The 16,425-nt window shown below is 42.3% G+C and overlaps 1 long non-coding RNA gene across 5 annotated transcripts; it reads left to right on the plus strand.

Moving 5' to 3' along the window:
- Nucleotides 1–930: 930 nt before the first annotated feature.
- On the plus strand, nt 931–5,044 carry LOC124650035. Of its 5 annotated transcripts, none has more exons than XR_006986857.1 (6): nt 931–1,041; nt 1,204–1,287; nt 1,593–4,441; nt 4,516–4,571; nt 4,651–4,697; nt 4,786–5,044. It is a non-coding gene; the product is annotated as an uncharacterized LOC124650035 (long non-coding RNA). The 5 variants fall into 5 exon arrangements; XR_006986858.1 differs by having other exon boundaries at nt 1,593–4,433; XR_006986859.1 differs by having other exon boundaries at nt 1,593–2,827.
- The last annotated feature ends 11,381 nt before the right edge of the window (nt 5,045–16,425 follow it).

Here is a 16,425-nt window from a genome sequence, read left to right on the forward strand (position 1 = left end):
CCCTTTACCAAAGGATGCTTGCAAGTTGCATTTGATTTCAAGTACGAGTGTTTTTGAGAAAATAGTGTTGTCTGAGAAAGAGTAGTAAGTAAAACTAAATAGTGCAAACAAAGACACAATCGCTATGTAAAAAATAATGAAACATCAAGATGGCTAAAGAGTTCTCAGGGTGTGTAGGATCCACTACTAGAATTGGGTACTACTTATGATATATGATGAGTCTATATTGTCCTTCATGTGCATGTGTGGGAAGAGCTCTATAATAAGATGATCATAGAAAGCCATATTAACTAAACGGTATAAGGCTGTTACAATCGCTGGCTTCTCAGCGTTTTGACGGTGCTTGAATGGCTGGTGGGCCAGTAGATGTAGGTGGCGGCAGTTCCGTACTTGGCCGGTTCTGCGTGGTCGGCGCGCGAGGCAGTCTTGATCCCTTCCCGAGCGAGGATGCTAGGGTTCCGCCTACCGCCATCGCCGCTCAGTCCGGCCGTCCCCGTCTCTGCAGGTCATCGCCTCCGTCTCATCTGTGGAGGTACAGCTGAACCAGTGGGGCGCCGGCCCGCCACGGTATTCCGGTCGGTCCTGTGGGGGCCTCGCCGCGAGCACCTCGACATGTACAGCGTCCAGGCCAACCAAGTTCTATGGCCGTTCTTCGCTTTCAATCCCGAGGCCTCAAGACAATCACAGCTCCTACAGATTCCACACTCCCTCCTCCAAATCGAATCGAATTGAATCGAGTCAACCGACCAGCGGTGGAGGAACCGATGGGCGCCGAGGCCTGCGAGACCGGGCGCCCGCCGGAGGAGCTCCTCTCCGCGGCGCTCGCCCGCACCTCCACGCGCGCCGCCTGCCGCGCCGCCGCAGTCTCGCCACCTTCCGCGCCGCGCCGCGGCCGACTCAGACTCCGTTTGGGCCTGCTTCCTGCCCCGCGTCCTCCCGCCGCTCGCCGCCGGGGAGCTGCCCGCAGCGCCGCCTCCGCGCAAGAAGGACCTCTTCCTCAGCCTCTCCGACAGCCCCGTCCTCCTCTCGGACAAACGCGTGGTACGTATATGCGCCGATTCCCCAACACAACAAGCCGTGCCTCCGTAGGACATGCTTGGTTTCTCCCTGTTTCTCCTGTTAATCGGCATCAGGATCAGGCCTGTGGTCGTCTTTGGGTCATGGGTCCTCACCAGGGTCTGTCAATATCTTATTTCGCCTCAGGACGCGGCAAGTGCTTCTCCTCCTCCATAAACGGACAGTGTAGCAGCTCGCCTCTGTATCCATGACTCCTCAGCTGTTATTCAGGTATGCAAGTCAATTACCATTTCTCAAATCAAGAACACTGAGATATCTTACCACCGATTGATTTACAGCATGTCACTAAATCAAATATTATATGCCTTCTAAAAGACAGCATAGAAAACCAAACAATGCCAGTAAGCTGAGACATGTTTTTCAAATGTTGCAGATGGATGAATGTTTGCAATGTGACAAATCATTGCAGTAGAAGTTGGAATGAGAGAAATTATTGATATGCTAGGCAGTGATAATTTTATATCGATGTTCAAGCTCCAAGGACTGATTCTATTTTTGCTGTTTATCTACCGCAGATTTTGTCCACAAGTTTGGAGAATCATGATCATGATGAAATTTGAATATTTGATGTCGGCGTCAATCTATTAAGTGAAGGGATGATTCTTGCGTATTAGTAAATAGTGTACGTGCATCAGATCATATATACTGTTAGCCTATAGCAGTTCCATCTCCCCTTTGTCAATTTTCACTGACATCATATTAATTATATCCTGTGTGTTCCTAATGGTGGAGCGTGAAATTTTACGGTACACAAGCTCAGTAAACCCATGTATTGTACATAGTGGTACTCTTATAATTTCTCTCATTATATTAAGTGGAAATTATGGAATGATGTGGCCCTGCCATCATTGCCCCTCTCTGTTTGTTGAATTGTACATAACATAAGATTTGAACCTTAAAGAAAAAGACAGCAGTATTGTTCCAACCTGTCTATTAATTTGTATTACTTTCGGGGTTGTTTGTGCTGATGTTGATGATTATTAATAGATCGGCGGATTTTTCACCTAAAAATGTATCAATTTAGGATGTTAGTAAAATGATCTTACCAGATATACAAGTGGTAGTTTTTTCCTTGAGGACGCTAATGCCAACGTTAACTTCAACTTTTTTCTAGCACGTGTTTAAATATACTGAATATATCTATAGTAGATTTCAATCTATTTGTATGGTAAATTACTTTGATAGGAAGTCTAAGAATGATATGAGTAATTCAAGGTGGATGGCGTGACGGACGGCGGGCCATGTGGTAAGGGAGGCGCAGGTGTCGCGAGGTGCCAGGGTGATTCCATATTGGGCTCAAGGTAGACTGTATGCGGTTTTGTTACTTGGATCAGATCCAGCGACTCTGGAAGGTCATTGGATCTTTTCACATGAGACTAGAACCTTTTCCTCCTAATTCTTGAATACTGAATTAACAAGAATAGTATTGTTTGGAGTTTAGAGGTTGATACAGTGCTCCAAAGAATGCATCAGACAAGCATTGCCAGCAAATTAGTGTGTGTATATACATATATGTATGTATTATGGTTCTCCTTACAACATAGCTTAATGTACAAGAGCCTGTTTACTCAACAACTTATAAGCAGCATTTATCCATCTATGTTTGTAGTTTCTGTTTTATGTACATATATACTGTAGTTTAATCTCTCCTCCAGTTAGACGTGGAAGACTGAATTTTAATGGAACTCTTCAGGTTTGCTTAGTGAGATTGCGGCATGAAAGATGTTGATTTGTCGTAGATTTTTGGCAGGTATCGCTTTAATACTAAATTTCAAATTTTCCATTTTGTATAGCTTGCATTAAGTATATTTGTGCCACACTTTCATTCGTGGCATAACACAATATCAATGTAAGGAAGTAAACCAAGGAACTAAATGTGAATATCAAAAGCAAGTACAATACTGAGGATGATGTTGGCGAATTTGATTACGCTTTTAGTTTCCTCCATCTAGACAAGTTCACAAAAGATTACTCAAATTTTGGCCGCATTGACCTTGTTAGGGAATTCCACTATTTAGTACATAATATACCGTTTAATATGCCGATTGGTGTATGTATAAGAAACTGTTTGGACATTTATTATTGTTTACCATCGTAGTATTGCCCAACCATGGCACAGAGTTTCAGTAACAAAGATGCATAGATTCATAATTTCAGTAACAGTATTGTACTCATGTTAAGATTGTTGTCTCTCTACTCTTAATATGTCTAATCCATATATACTTCTATTAATGGTATATCCACTACGTTGCAGTAACAAAGATGCATAGATTCATAATTTCAGTAGCAGTATGTAATTTTCTGGCTTAATTATTTCTGGACTAATTAACGATTAATAATTGCATTGTGAAACATTCCTCTTCTCATATTCCTACCATATCTGCACCTTGTCTGTGTCATGTGTCAGTACCAAAAGATGTTGCTTCCATGTTAATAAGCTCTTATCTTGGGACTGAATTTGTGCCAGTTTGCACATTCTGTCACATGTGATCAGCTACTTAGTTTATTCAGTTTACAGATTTAAATATTTATCATTGCACTATTATTTAACAGTCTGTACTAAGTTTATTAGGGAAATAGAAGTACTAACTACTTAGTTGGATTAACTATGCAAATCGCTGAAATGACACCATTTTTCTCTTAGTAGAATCACTTAAATGCCTCCTCCAGTTGAAGGAGTTTCTTGCTTTTTTATTATTCACACAATCTATCCCACCAAGGTTAATAGATACAATTCATGCTAGCAGGACTTACAAGATTAAAGTGAAATCTCTTATATTATTCAGAACATTTATGTATGAATGCTGGTTGTTAATCACTATATGAAACTATTATATTGTTTAGTATTTACATGGCCAAAGAGACACACATGCTACAGTAGAAATATTTTTGATACTTTTACATACTTACAGGTTAGTGGGGAATGGAACATGCCCTGAAGTTTGCATTTCCAACTATGTTGTCCACCAAGGCATACATCATTATTAAATTTGCATGTGCATAGTTTTACCTCATCTATAAATCTTTGACTGATGATATGTGGTGATTGTTGTATATTTTTTCATAATAGCATGCTACAACCATAATATCTTTGTTATTAAGGCATATATAGTTTTTATTTCCATATGCAAATACTGTTCAAAGCAATATATATTTCTACTCTTTTATTGATGGTATAACCATCTGGCAATCATATAGCTCAATTAAAAGATGTAATTTAAGGAAGTTTATAGAAAAAAAAATGTTATTGAATAAAAAGATTGATTTACTGTATACCAAATGTTACCATGAATATAAATGCAGAAGTGGCATTGTCTCCTGATGTAGGCTTGCACACTCCGCCGCCTCTGCCCTCGGTCTGTGTGTATGTGATGGATCTCATGTTGGTTTGGTCTGCTAAGTGGCGGTGCTGAAAGCTTTTTTTTTTTTTTGCTCCAGGTCCATGTAGTGATGATCCAGATTTGCATTCGATCGGGAAATCACTCTGAGAAAAAGTATATTCTCTGCCTGCTTTTGTTTCTTCCTGCTTTTTATTAGGTGATGAGCATAGCTAAGCTGCCTTCTTTCTTGCAGTGAAGAGGCAGCTATTCCCATATGGTGTTGAGAAGTTAGGGAAGAAGGTGTTGTGATACATGCATTTGTCGTATCACTATATGCGTTTTTTCACCAGTTGTGCGTTGCCTGACTTGGTCATAACTGTATTATCAGAATGTGTGGAACTCCAAGTAGCTGCTCTTTCATTGGAGCAGGTTGCATCAGAAAGGCGTTTGCTGCATCCTCAGGATGGTGTGTGCTCTTGTGTTTTGTCTGTGCGCCATCGTCATGTAGTCTGCATGAGGCTGAACCTGATATGATGTTTAGGTCGATGTGCAAGTATGCTACCTTAACATTCTTGAACTTAGGCCATGTACTATCTACATTTATGTGATGTTTATGAGTATGCTATGCCAGTGTATGATGTGCGTTATGATGTGTCCTCCAAAGGGATTGACAGTACGTGGTGAACACTGGCGGTTGGTCGAGAAGCTTGCTTTGGCTTTGTTTTGCATCTTTGGTTGTGATGGATCATGATTAATTATGCTAGAAAAAAAATTAGCCTGTGTTTGTCCCAATGTTAGGTAGGTAAAAATTAGCAGAATGTAGAGGTGACATTGGCATTCTCGATTAGTTTCGACCGGGCAGAAATAACCATTGGCATTCTCGATGGCATCGGCGAGCTGCGGCTAAGATAGGGACCTCTTGATCCGTCCTACAACTATGGATGCTCCACTACCTAGCATATATGACTACGACTATGAACACATAAAGACATGACACAAGAATCAGGTCATTCAAGAATGACTAGCAGCCGGCGCGGCGAAGCGCGCATGACCATCTAGTGTTATTTCAGCTCGAATAACCGCTCAATGATGGTAAACAATCCACTCTGATTCCTCACAATTAAGGATTTTCCCATGGATGTTGATATGAGCTTAATGAATCTCAGTCTTATTCCCATTACCCATGTGAATAGTATGCCAACACGTTATGTCACTTAGCACCGTACATACTACCACATGATCAACGATAGTTTCCACCTCTCTAGTACCGTAGATAAATATTATATGGTGTACTTCACATAATATCTACAGAGAGAACTAATACATGTTGAACTCAAATTCTAGATTATATTTATTTCAAATCATAATATTGGAAGAGTGATTTGCTCTAAGAAATTGATGCTCTAAGAAGGGATCACGACCCTTAGAGAGGCGTCGGCAGGCGACGCGGAAGGCGATATCGCTGAGACGGACCTCGATCGGACCGGAGGGATCAGGGATCCGGCGCCGGCGTGTAAGGGCCGGTTCTGGGCCATCTCTAATTCCTCAGACGAGGGATCGGACGGCGAGGTCGACGGAGAATCGTCGGCGTTGTCTTCATCTTCGATCAGGTATGTATGCAGGGATCCTGATGAGGACATCCCTACTACACCACTACCTCTGTCATTACCAAATGAAGATGAACCTGATGTGAAGCTCAAGTCCAATGAAGTTCGGATTGGACCAATTACAAGGGCTCGTGCGAAGCTACTTAAACAACAGGTGAACTTGTTCCTAAACGATACTTTGATTGATGAGAACTTTATACTGCCTAAGTCATGTTAGTTATGTATAATCAGGTATCAAGAGGAGACAAGCATCGCACGAGGAGGAGAGGAGCAGCTGGACGTGAAGATGGACGTCAAGTTGGACATGGAGCTGGACATGGAGCTGGACATGAAGATATCTCATGGACGCGCGAGGGAGGAGCGGGAGGCATGCGCGATAGGAGAAGACGAAGTCCAGGCCGGACCAGCACCTGGTCAGACCGGCCGCCACGCCGACGCGCCCGGTCCCTGGCCCGGTCCAACCGGGCGGTCCGCCGGATACGCCCCGGCGCCAACCGGGCGCCACGCTGATGCCAACCGGGAGCGTTACTGCGCGACAATTCCAGCGCCCGGTTGCAACCCGGTTTGAACCGGCCAGCCCGGTCCCTGGCCCGGCCGACCGGCCCCCAGACCGGCCGTGTCCGAGTCTGTCTCGACCAGATCTATTCTGGGTCGGTTATTCTTGTATCTTTTCGACCAGAAGTCGTCCCGGACGCCTATATAAGTGCCCTGGACGCCCCCTAGCTTCTTTAGACCATGTTTAAGATAAACCCTAGTTCTTAGTTGTTTGCTATGCAGAACTATTGAATCCCAACTCTCCAATTCGTTGCGATCTGGAGTTTTATGCTACTGAAAGTTTGTGTGATCTGCTGTTCCATTGGGGATTAGAAGATTGCAATCTACCGCTTCGTGGTCGGCGGCTACGTGCGCAAGTGTGTGGAGTTGCGAATATCTTGCAGGGTTGAGAGCTGTTGCATTGGCGACAGGAATCAATCGAGAGACTTCGTCGGCGTCATACAAGTTATCCTCCTCATATCATCGATTTCATCCGCTGCTACCATCGCGTGTTCATCACCACCCGTCGCTTACTGAGAAGATCGGGCAACCCCTTATCAGATCCTTCACCGATAGGTGATCGTGATCTGCCGGATTCAGATGGTGTCTTGCAACGCGCGGCACGGCGAGCTTGTCGTCAATTGACGCAGAAGGAGGCGGCACTTGTGTTCGCTTCGCCGGTGAATTTTTCGTCAGAGTTTTAATCGAGTAGTCCGTAGGTCAAATTTCAAAAAAAAAGTATAAGCAACTGGTTCACCCTGTTCTTGAACCATCATGTTTTATGGATGACGGAGCTGGCGGCTGGAAAGTGGTGCGCCGGAGGAACAAATCGGCGATGATCACCGGATCTGGGGATGCCCACGTCCATGATCCGAAAATTTCAAATGTGCGGGCCTGTGGGCTAAGGAAGGGTACGAATTTTGGGCCTCTGGCTGCTGAGCTAAGCCCAAATGACAGACGTAATCGCATGCGGGCACATCAGCGTGCGCACGCGGTGGACGTTCCTAAACCTAATCTCGTTGTTGGACGAGCCTTTCGTCATCTGCTTGGGTATACCTGGCGCCGCAAAACTCTTGTTTCTACCAACGAATCGCAGCTCCCTACGGCGGCGATCGATGAATCGCGGTTTTGGTCAGGCACCAGGCAGAGGCGGCGATGATCGGGGGCGCCAGTTCCCGAGCGGTGCTAATGTCCGCGGCGGTGGCCGTTACTCGGGCCCCAATTCCTTCGCAAGGTAGAGGAACTTCGTGCAAGGGGAGTCGAGCGACTTGGCGGCTTGGGACGATCAGGCGGGTGCTCGGTATCAGGATGGTAACGACGACGCTGGAGGTTTTGGGAATGTTGGAGGTTTTAGCAGTGGCGGCTTCGGAAGCTTCCACCGCGGATCTGGGTATGGTTTCAACAATCGTCGTTTTAATAACCAGTATCATCGCCAGGGCACTTATCAGCCTCAGAATCCAGCTCCAAATGTAGAGAATCGAAAACCGAGAAGGTTATCTCGATCACCATTCAATAGTCGTCTGGTGGTAGTTTTGGAGGAGGGACTGCCCGGAATAATGCCGGGGTAGATGGTGGTCGGCGAGAGGGGGGCATTGATCAGGCTCTCCTACAACAAACGGTGCAGGCCGTAGTAGCAGCTGTCACCGTTGCGTCATAGAAGAGTGGTGGCCAACATGGTGGGAGCACGTCCTTCGATGGGAATGTTCAAGTTCCACCACCAGCTGTTTCTCAACCTGATGTGGGTCAGGTTACTTCCTCGGTTGTGCATCCTAGCAGTATACAAGGAGGGAATACTATAGGGGAGGATGGTGCAGTAATGGCAAAGAAAAAATACTGATAGTTGTTTCCGCTGCAAGCAGCTGGGCCATTATATTGATGATTGCACGGTGCTAATGTGTGACATTTGTGACTCAATAAATCACGCCTCCAATGCTTGTCATCTACTACATGCTCCAAAACCTACGGTTGCTATGTATGGGTATGCCAATGAGGCTCTGATGTTCTTTGAGATTCCTTTCAGAGGTACTTATCAGCCCAAGGTGGAGAATGCTAAGCTGGCTAAAGTAACTATACAGGGACAGGCTATGACTATTTATGAAATAGTTGAGCAGTTGAAATGGATAGTGCCATCAGAGAATTTCCAATGGGAAGTTACTCATTTCCACAATAATATGTACAAGGTGAAGTTTCCTAACAAAAATGAGGTGCAAAGAATGAAGAAATTCAGAACATACCCAGTGCCAAACCGTGAAACAGATATGGAAATTGATGAATGATCAGCTATGGAGGAGCCTACTTTTATGTTACCAGAGGTTTAGTTGAGAGCCACTGGAATTTCTTCAGATGTCAGAAATGAGTATATTTCTCTATGGGCTCTAGGCTCTCTTTTTGGGAAGACAATGGAGGTGGATATGGCATTCACAAGGAAAACCAAGGTTCTTAGGTTGAGGATTGGGTGCATGGATGCATCACTTATTCCGTATACCTCTGATGTATACATCTCAAGAGGTTTTTTTGTCTAGCCTTTGAAGTGGAGAAAAATAATCCAAATGTAGAAATAGATATGGCTGATGATCCTCATAATGATGGGAATAATAATGGAGGGGATGGTGGAAATGAAGAAGATAGGAGGAATGAAAATAGCAAAGATGAGGTCACAAATATGGAGGTAGAGGAAACAATGAATCTAGGAGCAAATCAAGGGACAGTTAGTGAGAATAGAAATAATACAAACTTCAAGCAAAATGTTTTGATGGTTTCTTTTGGGATTTTTCCTCCATCTCCGATTAAAGTTTGCCTTGTATTTTTGCTGCTGAAGATGGGTCTGGTCTGCCCGTGGAGGTAACAGAAAAAATTTTGATAAAAAATGGAGCCCAAAATGGTATTACACATCAATCTCCTAGTCAGCCACAAAAAGACAGAAAGGACACTGATTTTGAGGAAGATTTGTTGTTGGATCATGTGCCAATGATTGGTCTCAGAAAATATTCCTCGGCTGATGTGCCTAGCCAATCGTTGGCCGCGCACATGTCTGTCCATCAGCCTGCGCCCGCAGCAGGGCCGACAAGATCGCCCTCGGAGCTCGTGCGGGACTGCCCGCGGTATAGAGACCAAGTGGCGGCGGGGAGCCAACTAGCGGCCAACACGCACACACCGAGGGAGGCTCCCAACGCCGGATCTTGTGTGGCCATGTCGGGGGTGCAGAGCGCCGGATCCTCTGTGCTGCTTAATGGTGCAGTGAACACTGTTTCTGAGGTATGTTTGGATGAAAATTTACAGATTTCTTCCGATTCAATTCAAACTTTTGATAATAATTCATATTGTATTAACACACACTTGGATGACAAGCTTGATGGAGCTGTTGGTGGTCATGTTACTCGTGAAAATAATGTGGTTGGCATGGTATTATCCGACAAAAAGCAATCTTATTCACATGATAATTTTTGTGTTTCTCGTTTTGATGTATCTCCGATTGTCCAAACAAATGTTCAGGTGCTTGATGGAGCAGCTGATGGTTCTCAAACTAAGGATGTTCATAGGCTGACCGAGGAGGAAGTAATTGCTTTTGGTGGTATTGCTCCTACCATGGCTCGTTCTAGTGCACGTCTACAAAACAAGGACAATGCGGATGCTGAGGTTATGGACAAGGCTATGAAGTTAACTCAACAACGCATGGAATCTATGGGGACAGGTACAAAAAAATCTTCAAACCTCTCTTTTATTGAAAAGGATAGTTCGGAGATCATAGGGTTAGCTTCACGTTTAAGAGTTTCTTTGGGACATGATATTAATGAGGCAATACAAACTGTTGATAGTATTAAAAATGTACGAGAAATTCGTAATATCCAATATCTTCAAAAAATATTGATTATGTGATCGAAGGGGATAATGGTCCCTCCAATCTAGTTATGACTAATGTGTTAGCTCTTTGTGAAGATCTTGTTGATGATGATAAGGAGATTAGTGATGTTGATGATCTTGTAGGGGAACCTCTACCACCTATAAAAGAGAAGAAAGTAAGAAAGAAAAAGGTGTATGATCATCACAATATCAGTAATGCAGAATTTAAAAGGTATGATATGGAATGGAGGTGGCTTTGGGGATACGGGTAAACATCTTTTTATTAAAGAATCTATTAGGGAATATGCACTTGATTTCATTGCTTTGTTGGAGACAGGGAGATCAAACTTTGCAATCCCTTTCTTAAATCAGTTAGCCGGCCCTTTTAATTTCTCATGGTTTTGTTTACCTCCTCAAGGGAGGTCTGGAGGAATCTTAGTAGGAGTTAATTCAGATAATCTTGAAGTACTAAAAGTTACCACTAGGGACTTTTCGTACGAATGCACATGAACTGTAGGAGAGATGGTTTTGAATGAAATTTTGTGCCTGTCTAATGGGGCTCCCCAAGATGCACAAAAACCAGATTTCTTAGCTGGGTTAGTAAGGATGTGTGATAATCAAGATCTCCCTATGATGGTAGGTGGTGATTTTAACATCATTAGGAAAAAAGAAGAAAAAAATAATGATAATTTCAATGCAAGATGGCCTTTTATGTTTAACTCAATTATTCAGTCTCTCAACTTAAGGGAAATTGCCCATTCGGGGAGACAATTTACACGGGCTAGTCGAAGAGATAATCCTACATATGAGAAGTTGGATAGAATTCTGACTACAGTTGATTGGGAAAAGAAATTTCCATTAGCGTCGGTGAGAGCCTTATCTAGGACTGGGTCTGGTTCTGACCATACTCCTCTCTTTATAGACTCTGGTATAAAAGCACATAATGGAAATAAATCTAGATTCTCTTTTGAGCTGTTCTGGTTAAAACAAGAGGGTTTCTACGAGATGGTATCAAAGGAATGGAATTCTATTAACACAGGTCATAATCCTATTGAGCGATGGCAAAATAAGATTAGACATTTAAGATGATTTTTAAAAGGTTGGGCCAAGAGTATGAGTGGTAATTATAAAAAGGAGAACGAGAGACTAATTGCTCTTATTGACGACCTTGATCTAAATGCAGAAACTTTCCCCCTATCTCAAGCCGGAAGGGCAACTTTGAAAAATGCGAACGAAAAAATTGCTAAGCTAAGGAGAGATGAGGAGACCAAATGGGCTCAAAGAGCGAAAGTAAAACACATTCAACAAGGGGGGAGTAATACTAAGTATTTTCATCTAATTGCTAATGGTAAGAAAAGAAAAAAGAAAATTTACCAAGTAGAGCAAGAGGAAGGGACTATTGTTGGTGATGAGGATTTAAAGATTTATATTTCTGAATTTTATAAGAAGCTCTTTGGAGATCCAATCCCGTCCAATGTTGATCTAATTGAGGACAACAACCAGGATATACCCAAGCTTTCCATTGAGGAAAATAATATTCTTACTTCTCCTTTTACTAAGAAGAAGGTGCATGAAGCTATTTATCAAATGGAACATAATAAAGCTCCTGGACCGGATGGTTTTCCCGCTGGTTTTTATCAAATTTTTTAGGAGGTTATTAAATATGATCTAATGGCGTTATTTAGTCAGTTCCATAGTGGGGAGTTGTCCCTATATAAACTGAATTATGGCATCATTACATTACTACCCAAAAAGGAAAATTTGGTTCAAATTCAGCAATATAGGCCTATTTGCCTACTTAATGTCAGTTTCAAAGTGTTCACTAAAGTTGGCACTAATCGGGTGACGGAGATTACTTCGAAAGTGATTAGACCAACACAAACAGCTTTTATGCCGGGTAGACATATACAGGAAGGTGTGGTTATATTACACGAAACTATTAATGAGTTGCATTCGAAGAAATGGATGGGGTTTCGTTTAAAATAGATTTCGAAAAGGCTTATGATAAGGTTAAATGGTCCTTTCTCCAACAAACATTGAGAATGAAAGGTTTTGCGCCAGAATAGTGTCGTTTCATCAAAGATTTTGTCCCAGACGGGAGTGTCCCAGTCAAGGTTAATGATGATATTGGGCAATATTTCCAAACTAAGAAGGGATTGAGACAGGATGACCCTCTATCGCCTATCCTATTTAACATTGTTGTAGATATGTTGGCTATTTTAGTCGAACGCGCTAAGGCAGATGGCCAAGTGGGAAGCTTAATCCTACATCTTGTTGAGGGAAGTATTTCAATTTTTCTATATGCGGATGATACAATCTTGTTTATGGAGCATGATTTACAAAAGGCTTTAAATATGAAATTAATATTGTGTATCTTTGAACAACTCTCAGGTTTGAAAATTAATTTTCATAAGAGCGAATTATTCTGCTTCGCAAAAGCAAGGGAAGAGGAGCAGCAATATAAACATATTTTGGATGTGAGGCGGGCTCTTTTCCGTTTAAGTACCTTGGAGTCCCTATCCACTACAAAACACTTAGAAATTCAGATTGGTATCCGGTGGAAACTCGATTTGAGAGCAAATTGGGATGCTGGAAAGGCAAGCTTTTATCTTATGGGGATAGGCTTGTTTTGATCAATTCTGTATTGACAAGTTTACCGATGTTTATGTTGTCTTTCCTTGAGATTCCGAAAGGGGTTCTGAAAAGATTTGATTTTTATCGGTCTAGATTTTTTTGGCAAGGCGATGGGGACAAGAGGAATTACAAATTAACAAAATGGAATATTATTTGTAGGCCAAAAGATCAAGGGGGTCTTGGTATTGAGCTTTTAGAACTAAAAAGTAAATACCTTCTAAGTAAATGGCTATTCAAATTGTTAAATGAAGAGGGGGTGTGGCAGGAGCTATTACATAATAAATATCTTTCTCAAAAAACTCTTTCTCAAGTTCAAGCTAAACCATCTGATTCTCCTTTTTGGAAGGGACTAATGCATGTGAAAGATGATTTCTTTGCACGAGGTCACTTTAAATTAGGGGATGGTTTGGCTGTTAGATTTTGGGAGGATGTTTGGCTGGGGGATGAATCTTTGGCGCAGCAGTACCCATCCTTGTTTTGCATTGTGCAACATAGAAATGTCTTAGTTGCCGATGTATTAGCTCAGGTACCGCTGAATATTCAGTTTAGGAGAGGGTTACAAGGGAATAAGTGGACAGATTGGTTAAGTTTAGTTAGACGTTTGATGAATGTTACTCTTCAAAATGAACCAGATACTTTTGTTTGGAATCTTACAACCTCTGGTTTGTTTACGGTTAAATCTATGTATGAAGACTTAATGAATGACCATACGCCTTTTTTGCGGAAATACTTATGGAAGCTTAAAATTCCGTTGAAGATCAAAATTTTCATGTGGTTTCTTCATAATAAAGTTTTGTTAGCCAAAGATAATCTTGCAAAGAGTAATTGGAAAGGCTGTACGAAATGTTGTTTTTGTGGTGCACAAGAATCTATCGAACATCTTTTTATAGCTTGTCCTTTTTCAAAATTACTTTGAAGCATGATATTTTTCGCTTTTAATCTCCCACCACCAGCTAACGTTACTAATATGTTTGGTAATTGGCTGAATGGTGTTGACAAAAAATCAAAAGATAGAATGCGCATTGGTGTGTCTGCTTTGTGTTGTTCAATATGGAGATGTCGAAATAATATTGTGTTTAACAATTCAACTACTTTTAATATTATGCAGGTTATTCATATGGTTGTTCACTGGGTGCAACAGTGGGCATTACTCCTCCCTCGGACCAGTGGGCATTTATGGATACTGGATGCAACCATCTCCAGAAGGTCGCTCAGGGTATCTTGTCCCAGGCTGGATGGTGTCACACTAGTTGACTAAAGGATGCTTAGTTCGCCTAGTTGCAGTTTAGTTTTCAGTTTTATGATGTTTCGCTGGTTGATTTATGTATCCATCATGCGTGATCGGTGAATTTTGTATCACACTCTTCGGTTTGTCTTGAACTTATTAATAAAGGTCGTGTGCATCATCACGATGCAGAGGCTGGGGTAGACCCCCTTTTCGAAAAAAAACATCATAATATTGCTAGGATTTCTCCATCTCCCTAAGAACAAGGTAAACTACTCACACATAGAGGAAATCAACAACATCATCATAGGTATATGAATGGTATACAAATATATGGAACATCTTGGACGGTCTTCGGAGTTCGGACAACAGTGCTAGATACACCAAATTATCATCATTGAATCCAACTGATAGGATGCTAATAGCAATTCAGAGTCTAAACTAGACGAACACACGGAATATTCAGGCACCACCTATACTACTGAATTTGAGATTCCTTCTTTGCTAAATCTAGAGTTTTATAGACCAATTATTGGCCAGCCGGAACACGGCGGCATTAGGGTTCTAACCCAGAGGGAGAAGGATGAGATTACGAGCTCAGAGCGAGCCGTCTTATCCCGTCCGAGCTCTAATAGCGATGGAGCATGTAAGCGCAAAGCTAAAAGGAAAGGAGCTAACTTCTAATTTGATCATTATCTCGATCTTGACAGTTAGCCCGTCATCCAATGGCATCTGGGAGCGTCAACCGAGCAAACCGTGATGGCTTCAGGTTGTTAGGTGATCAGTTCCTGACAATGCCCCTTGCTGAGATACGACTTCTCCTCAAGACGTGAAGTTAGGGAAGTCCTGGATGAAGGAGGTGTCTTCCTAGAAAGTTAATCCATTTAACAAGCCATTGAACCACAAGAATGCTTATCGTACCATACTTGCGAGGAATTGGTTTGTGTTGAACAATAGCTTCACGACCTAGTTGTGTTGCCTTCCTCATCAATCAATGGAAGTGTTGGCATTCAAGAGGGCCTTTGTGTTTCTTTAGTTGACTCACATGGAAGGTGGAGTGAAGCTTACAACCTTCAGGAAGTAACAGTTTATAAGATGTTTGCCCACTTTGACTAGTACTGGAATGGACCGTAGAACTTGTTGTGGAGTTTGATACAGTAGTGGATGCTGAGAGAAGAATGGCGGTATGGTTGCACTTTCAAGTAGACCATGTCCCCAACAAGGAGCTCTCTGTCACTTCTTTTTATGTTAGCAAAGTGCACCATACGGTTTTGAGCTTCTTGCAAGTCGCGCTTGATGATTTGGTTGGCCAGTTGCCTATTTTGGAGCATCTCAACAACTATTTCAATATTGTCATCTACCAAAAACATTTTTGCCACTTGTGAAGCTGGGAAACCATACAAGGCTTGGAAGGGAATCATTTTTAGAGCAGTTTGGAAACTTGTGTTTTACCACCGTTCTGGCATTGGAAGCCATGAACACCACTTCTTAGTTTTTGGTCAAATGCCTTGCACTGATTAACCCTTTCGGTTTGTCCATCCGTTTGAGGGTGGTAACTAGTACCCATGTGTAGGTTGATTCCCAAAGATTTGAAGAGATCGTGCTAAAGGTGGCCAGTAAAGATTTTGTCCCCGTCGAAATGGTTGTATTTTGTGAATCTATCCACCTGATTTGACCGTTATGTTGATGTTGACCGTTCACCATTCATCCAACGGCATCTATGAGAGTCAAGACGAGCGAACCGTGATGGCTTTATGTCGTCAGCTGATCAATTCATGACACAAACCAATAAGATATCGCTAGGTGACCAGTGTCTTGCTGACACCAACCAATAAGGTGATCAATTCCTGACACATATGGTTGTATTTTCACTTGAGAATTGGCACGAGTAAGTATCAAGATAATATGTACATGCAAAAATTATTTTATTTTTTACCAAAACTTTTAAATGGCATTTTTGAATATTGAAAAATGGGTGCATCTACACTCATGTCTACCAAATCCGTGTCGCACAAGTGCCCTCTTTTTATCACATGTAGTTTATTCTCCCTGGCATTTCTTTCCTCCTTTTGTTTCTCTGAAATTTGGCCTGGCAGCCCTTAGTTGGAGGCTTGGAGCTTTCCAATGTTCAAGAAATCGTTAATCGTTAACTTATCGGTCAAACCTAAAATGGAGATTAATCGCTTAT

This window comes from Lolium rigidum, chromosome 4, assembly GCF_022539505.1.
Source record: "Lolium rigidum isolate FL_2022 chromosome 4, APGP_CSIRO_Lrig_0.1, whole genome shotgun sequence".
In the NCBI taxonomy this organism is placed as follows: Eukaryota; Viridiplantae; Streptophyta; class Magnoliopsida; order Poales; family Poaceae; genus Lolium; species Lolium rigidum.